This window comes from Lemur catta, chromosome 17 (genome assembly GCF_020740605.2).
Source record: "Lemur catta isolate mLemCat1 chromosome 17, mLemCat1.pri, whole genome shotgun sequence".
Lineage (NCBI taxonomy): Eukaryota > Metazoa > Chordata > Mammalia > Primates > Lemuridae > Lemur > Lemur catta.
In genome coordinates, this window is record NC_059144.1 from 20,042,452 (window position 1) to 20,050,505 (window position 8,054).

Sequence of the window (8,054 nt, forward strand, 5' to 3'; positions counted from 1 at the left end):
AGGAAATCCCGCCCCCATGCGTAACGCCGTCAGGCACCGCCCCTTCCTGGCCTCGAGACCGCGCAGAGCTTGGCGGGCCCCGCCTCTCCACTTGGCCACGCCCCATTTGCCTGGTGTCGCGTCCTAGACCGCCCGGGCCCCGCCTCCGCCGTGCGACCTGGCGAAACGAATCCCTATCCCTGTGACTCTTCCTTCTGGTGGCGAAGGAAACTCGAACCCTGGGGTACTGCTGGTTCAGTTTCTTGACTTGCGCGCTAACTACACAGGTGTGTTCACTTTGTGAAAATTCACCAAGTCGTCCACTTATGATTTGTGTACTTTTCGTATGTATATTTTGTAATGCAACATAAAGTTTAAAAATAGATTTATTTATTAACTCTCACAGACTAGGAGTTGGACTGTGTCCTCTCCCTAGGACCTCAACCACTGAGAAAAGGACTGTTAATTTTTCCCCAATGTGTATCGTTTCCCTTTCTTCCTTTTAGTGGTCACCTAGCCAGATGTGATCCAGCGACAAAGTTCTGGCCAGTAGGGGTGAGGTGAAGTGATGTGACCCACTCCCAGTTTTAGCCCTAAAAGCATTGGGCATGCTCTCCTCCGTCCCATTTCCCTCTGTCCACTAGCTAGGGGGATAACAAGAATTAGACCAGCTTCCTTAAATCTACTCTACAAGCTCTGGAACATTTAAGTTTTTTTTGTTTGGTTTTTTTTTTTTTTTTTTTTGAGACAGAGTGTCCCTTTGTTGCCCTGGCTAGAGTGAAAGCCATGGCGTCAGCCTAGCTCACAGCAACCTCAAACTCCTGGGCTTAAGCGATCCTACTGCCTCAGCCTCCCGAGTAGCTGGGACTACAGGCATGCACCACCACCATGCCCGGCTAATTTTTTCTGTATATATTTTAGTTGGCCAGATAATTTCTTTCTATTGTTAGTAGAGACGGGGTCTCGTTCTTGCTCAGGCTGGTCTCAAACTCCTGACCTGGAGCAATCCACCTGCCTCGGCCTCCCAGAGTGCTAGGATTACAGGCGTGAGCCACCGCGCCCGGCCCGGGAACATTTAAGTTTGAGAGATAAAATCAAGTTAGTCATAAAGGGTGGCTCTGAATAGACATGCTTGGTGAGAGATGAGACCCCAGACCTTTCTCAAGAACCTCCATTAACAGTTTGTTGGCCAGATTGGAAGCAAGCCCTATGGCAAAAATCAGATGTGTTGCCTTCCAACACAAGCCCATTGTTCCAGACATCTGAAGGTACCCATCATTAAGTTGAGAAAGAGGAAAACAAGCAGAACAGAGAGACCAGTAAATATGTGAGTGTAAATTTAAGAATTACATTTGTGGGCCGGGTGAGGTGGCTCACGAGTGTAATCCTAGCACTCTGGGAGGCCAAGACAGGTGGATCGCTGGAGGTCAGGAGTTCGAGACCACCCTGAGCAAGAGCAAGACCCTGTCTCTACTAAAAATAGAAAGAAATTATCTGGCCAACTAAAAATATATATAGAAAAAATTACCTGGGCACTGTGGCGCATGCCTGTAGTCCCAGCTACTTGGGAGGCTGAGGCAGGAGGATCTCTTGAGCTCAGGAGTTTGAGGTTGCTGTGAGCTAGGCTGACGCCATGGCACTGACTCTCACCTGGGCAACAGAGCGAGACTGTCTCAAAAAAAAAAAAAAGAAGAATTACATTTGTGTATACTAATATGAAAAAACTCCAAGATATGTTTTTAAAATAAAGAAATTAAGGCACCGTACAGTGTATAGTGAACTCCTTTAAAGGAGGAGGAGATATACTTGTTTTTGCTTATAATATAAAGCAGACAGACAAACTAATAAAGGAGACAAAGTTGGTGGATCGGGTGTGGGAGACTTTTTTACGGCATACTTTTTGATACACATTTGATTTTTTTTTTTTTTTGAGACAGAGTCTCACTTTGTTGCCCAGTCTAGAATACCATGGCATCAGCCTAGCTCACAGCAACCTCAAACTCCTGGGTTTAAACAATCCTTCTGCCACACCCTTCCAAGTAGCTGGTACTACAGGCATGCGCCACCATGCCTGGCTAATTTTTTCTATATATTTTTGGTTGTCCAACTAATTTCTTTCTATTTTTAGTAGAGACGGGGTCTCTCTCTTGCTCAGGCTGGTCAACTCCTGAGCTCAAGCAATCCTCCCACCTCAGCCTCCCAGAGTGCTAGGATTACAGGTATGAGGCACCACTCCTGGCCTACATGTGTATGGGTAAGGCAGAGTGGATTATTATTCCTAGTTCTTTGCTGTTTTATAATGGGATTACACATCCATACCATTCACTGTGTATCTTTGTAGGGCCTCTCACTGTAGACATTGATATTGGGCTTGGCTGTGTAGCTTGCTTTAGCCAATGGACTGTTACTGAACGTGATTCAAGCAGAGGCTTTAAATGTGCTTGTGTGGTTAGACTGCCCTCTGGCACTTCTGCTACTAGTCATGAGAAGAACACCGTGTTTAAAGAGGATAAGAGACTCAAACTCCTGGCCTCAAGCGATCCTCCTGGCTCAGCCTCTCAACATGGTGGGATTACAGGCATGAGCCACCGTGGTTGGCCGGAATTACTCGTTTTTCAGGTGGTTGCTTTTAAGTGTTTCTGTTTGTTTTTGAAATACTGAAATTTCATTACAGTGTATCTGAGTATCAGGGTTTTTTTTAATACTGCTCTCAACTGTTGTGTTCTTCAGATTGATGGTTTGTGTCCTCTTTGGTCTCTCCCTTCTCTTCTCTTATTCTGGAACTCATTGTCTTCTTACTGTGTTTTGAATTTCACTTAAACTCTTGTTCATAGTTTTCACATGTTTATATCTCTCTACCCATTCTGGGTTATTTACTCAGGTATATCTTCTAATTACCTAACTCCCTCTTGGGTGTTATCTATCTATTGATTTTTAAATATCAATTATTATATTTTTTCAGTTATAGAAGCTATTTTTCAAAGAGATTTTGTATATATAGTTGCTTTTATTTTCAGTGTCTTTTTTTTGTTTGTTTCATTTGCTCATCTTATGTCTTGAGTAATTTGAAAGATACTTTTCATAGTCCCTACAAAGTTATTTTATTATCTGAAATGCTTGGGAGGATAATACTGTGTTTTTTTTGTATCTGTCGACTCACTATTTTGGTGATAGTATCCTCTGATATTTTGTAGCTTCTTATAATTAGCTCATTTCAATGAGTCCTTTTCTGTAAGAACCCAATCTAGATTGGGTTGAAGGCCCGCACCACCAAAGAATTAGTATATATGCTTCTTTCAGATGTCCTATAAGTATCACCAGCCAGAAACTTATATTTTACATTAATTTTCCTGGCCTGCCATTTTTAGACTAGGCAGGTAGTTAAGTTTAAATGGCAAGCCCATATGAGGTACAGACTCATGAGTACTAATTCTCTTGGGAACTTTGTTTTTTCACACAAAAGACCAGGTAAAGTCTGGCAATCATCTCAATCTTCTTCCTGTGCCATGGAGAGATTTGTTTTTAGCTACCCTTTCAGTAAGTGATGAAAAGTTCTTAGGAGGTCTTGGCTTTATGCTGAGGCATGGTACTAACTCTTGACGTCCTAGGGCTAAAACCCCCATTCTTGTCTTATGTAGGTATTAAGCCTAAATTTCTAGGTTACTGATGACAATAAGTCACCCCCAGGCAAGCACCCATATGATTCTTTCTCTGGTTTTCCATTCTTTCTTGATTGCTTGCATCTAAGCATTTCCTTTCCTTTTTTTTTTTTTAATTAAGCATGTGCTGTGTGATCTTTTTTTTTTTAAAAAAAAAAAAAGCTTAGCTCTGCATTTAAAATGATGTCATATTTGATCCAGCATTTTTAGATATTAGTAGCAAAGTACCTTCCAAGTTACCTATTCTACAGTATTACTGAAACCACAAGTTGTAGTTTATTCCATACTTTGGTTATTTTCCATGTCTACCACTTTAAATTATGAGGTACCCATTGCTTTTATACTTATGAATCTGCCTTCAGATTGGCTTCAGATTGGAATGACATTATCAGTTAATTCAGATTTTCCTGCCTCTTGCTCCTACTTTCTTACTCAGGAGTTCTTACAGGCATTCAGTCATTTCTTTTTGTGCCAAAATGTCCCTTGGTTTTCTGAGTGTTCCTAGGAGACCTCCCAGCTCACCAAATCCTGTGGCCCTCTTTTCCCTCTCTTGCTGGATCTTTCCATGATTGTACTAGAACTGCAAGGTCCCATAACTTCTCACATATCCTTTGTAGGTAGAGAGAGGTGTTTTTCTGCCTGTTATGTTTGACTTAAAATGAAGAGTCTCAAAGCAATATGACTTGGCACTCAATGTATTGCAGAAATTTTTACTGAACAGCTTTGTGTTTTCACTCAAAGAACCCCTCTTCCTAGGGCCAGCCATAACTCCATTTTCTGGATCAAGTATACAGTTGAGTGTCAGATTCCACACCAGTTTTAGAATTTCCCCACCCCAAGCCTGTCTTCACTATTTTCTCTTTCCTTAGAATCATTCCTCTCCCAGGAGGCTCCTCACTACCTCATACAAATCAGCTTCTTCTTTTTTTTTTTTTTAATTTTAGTTTTACCATATTTTGCCCAAACATGCAAATCAACTTCTAATGGTCACACCCATCATGTTACTAGATGATAGCCCAGGATAAGGCATTTGCTCCATCTGAGATCTTAGGTGTCTTAGTCCATTTAGTGTCACTATAACAGAATACATGAGGTTGGGTAATTTATAAAGAAAAGAGGTTTGTTGTAGCTCACGATTCTGGTGTTGGAAAGTCCAAGATCAGGCAGCCCATTTGGTGAGGGTCTTTTGCTGCTTCAACTCATGGCAGAAAATGAAACAGTAAGTGGTCTGTTGTATGCAAAGAGACCAAACACAAGAAGGAACAACCTGCTGTGCAGTAACTAATCAAGTCTCATGAGCTTGAGAACTCACTCAAGCAGGAGGGCACTAATCTATTCATGAGAGATCTGCCCCCATGACCCAAACACCTCCCAACTGGGAATCAAATTTCAACATGAGTTTTGGCAGAAACAAACCACATCCAAACCATAGCACCAGGTAAATTGACAAAGCCTAAAAGAGAGAAATAGGTAAAGGATCTGAGAGATCAGCAGCCCTTTCAAGAGTTTCACAAAGGCTCAAGCACCTTTGAGATTTGGAGGATCTTTCCCCTTAGATTTATCTGGTCGTGGGAGAACAGGGTTCAGTCAAGATCAACATTTTTATTGGGGGGTCCCCTTGACTCTAAGCTAAAATTGGAAGTCTTTTGAGCTTGAGGCTTGGGCCAAATGACACTGCTCTCATTTGGGTCTCTAAGACCTGTCCCAAGGTCCCTGTAGCAGATCCCATTGGAGCCCTGCCTGTATTGCCCTAGGCACTCACAGTTCCCATGCCCATGACCCACTGGCTTCTTACTACAAGTACCTGTGGCTCTCTGAGGGCTTTCTCTGGCTGCAAGAACATGTTGGGGCAGCACAGGGCAGGCTGGAAGTGCTGGGGAGTTTACACCCCTGTGAGCAGCCCTTCACCCATAACTGATGCAAGTTGGAGGACAAATACCTCAGCTTCTTTCCCTCAGATGTGATTACTCTGAAATCTCCCAGAGGTCTCAGATGGATTAAGCTCCAATTATTCATAGAGGCTTCCCTGCCCATATAGTTCCCTGAATTGGCCTCCTTCCTTTTCTTTCCCTTCCTTTCACTTCTCCACTGAGCTACTGGCAGGAGGCAAGAAGCATTTAGGCTGTGCAGGAAAGAGTTTACCCAAATTACAAAGGGGAGAACCTTCTCTGAGGGCAGGCAGCTTTTGATCTCACAGATGGAGGACCAGGCAGAGTGGTCTACTACCGTTGGTTGCGATCCTGGGTTCCTCCCACCCGACAAAGGGTCTCCGTGGTTACCGGCTGGGTCCCAAGGCCAGGGGCCAGGTGCACAGACAAACCTCTGGGGCGGAAGCAGGTAGTGACAGCTTATCAGAGTGCGTGGTGGCGCCTGAAGCTAGGATGCGCCATTAGAACTGATGGGAGGCCTGGGGTGCTGACACAGATCCTTCTTATCTCAATTTGACCTGCCTTGCCAGGCCTATCTGCTTCCTTGGACTTATACAACAAGCCCACTGCAGGGAGAGCTTACCACTTCTTCCTTTCAACTTCTACCCAGGCACTTGGAGGGGGTGAGTGGTTAGGGGTGCGGAAATGGGTCCCATCTGCTCTTGCTCCCCGTTTCTCTCAGTAGCCCTGATGCGAGTCTGGGGATGGGTATCCTGCTGAGGAGGGTTTAGGGTTCCCCTAGAGGCGTCTAGGGCGATGGTTCCCCTGCCTATGCCACCCTCAGAATTCGGGCTCCCCTCCCCCCACACCCAGGACACTGGATGCTGCCCGCTGAGCACAAAACCTGGAGCCAGGATCAATGGAGCGGATGAAGGCGAGCCCGCGGAGATGGCAGGCGCTGCCTGGCGTCTTGTTTGTCCTTTTAAGGACAGGAAGGAGGGAGCTGGTGCAGCGTGACGCTCCCACCTTCCCTTCCACTGCAGAAGTTTGGGCTTTATCTGAAAGATACAGACTAAGCTCAGAATATGCACCCCAGGATTCACAGACCCTCTGAGAACCCGCGGGAGGTGGGACAGGAGGTTGAGCAATCAGCACCCATCCCCAGGCCTGAGAGACATCAGTGGTCCTAGAGGGACTGGAGACCGAGGACGCTATGTCTAATCCCGGATCCCGAACGCGCAACAAAGGGGAATTCGGAGGACGGTAGCAGACGTCTCAAATGGCCCATTTAAAGCGTTAGAACCTCGCTGGCCGCCAAGGGCACCAAATCCTCTTCTCCTCCCTTTCCACTCCTAGTCTGTGGCTGCAGAATCAGGGTGATGCGAGGTCACCTCTGTTGCAGGCGCGTCAGGGAGCATGCCCACACGTTTACCGAGGCTCTCTCAACGCACAGATACAGCCTCCTCCACTCCACGCTCATATCTTCACATAGTCCCTCTCTCTCACACACACGCCCGTTGCAGCGGGCAGGGGAAAACGCACACCCTACTTGGGTATTCCCCGGCTTCTTTGCCCTGCACCATTCGCACCTGGAGAAATCGTTCCAAACGAAGCCTCTGCCTCGGTCGGTGGTGGCTTCTCGAAGTGAAAGAGGACCCGGGAACAGCCCAGCAGTCCTGCGCTTCCAGCTCTCATCTGGAAAGCCTGACCCCGACCCTTCAACCGTCCTTGGGTGGGCGCTCCCACAGGCGGCGCAGGCGCTGCGATCCAATCGGATCCGCACAAAAAGGGACTAGATCTTTTGGGTAATTCAGGCAAATACACCCTCAAACAGGCTCCGCAGGATCGGAGGAGACTGGGACCTAAATGGCTCCAGGCTCTTAACCCTAAAGAGTCCCAGATCTCATTGCTGTGGCTGTGCAAACCCCAGCTTGGACTTGAGGGGCGGGTCTCCTAGGTTAGAGACGCCCATGAGGCTGGGTTGGCGGCTGGCCCTGGGGGCCTGGTGAAATACACAACCCACTTCTGACTTCCTTTATAGCTCTCTTCGCAGGCTAAGGTCATATTGTGGATTTTTGCGGGTCCTTGTTTATTGCCTGACAACCCCCCTCCCCCCAGTAGACTGTAAGGTCCGGGAGAGCAAGGCTGAGTTTGTCCTGGCACCCAACACCGCCACAGCCCTGATGGGCTGTGTTCAAATATCTGTTGAACAAACTTGTAGGTTTTTGTACATAAACGCTCCCCCCACCCCTCGCACCCCCCAGGATTACTGGTTGGAGGGCGGGGCGGGGGGCGGGGAAGAGATTCAGAAACAAACTGTTCTGGCAGTTGAGGGGACCGCTCCTGCATGCTCCTCCTCTGAACACCGGGAGAGCCTTCTCTAGATGTGAACCAACCTCGGAGCTCCTTGGAGCCTTCCTGGAACCCTTTAAACATGCCTGCTCCTCCACCTCCTCCTGCTTCACCGGCCAGAGCCGGTTCCCCCGCCGCCCACCGCGAGGGGATCCCGGCTGGTGCGAACATACAGAACCTACGCGAGGCGGAGCAC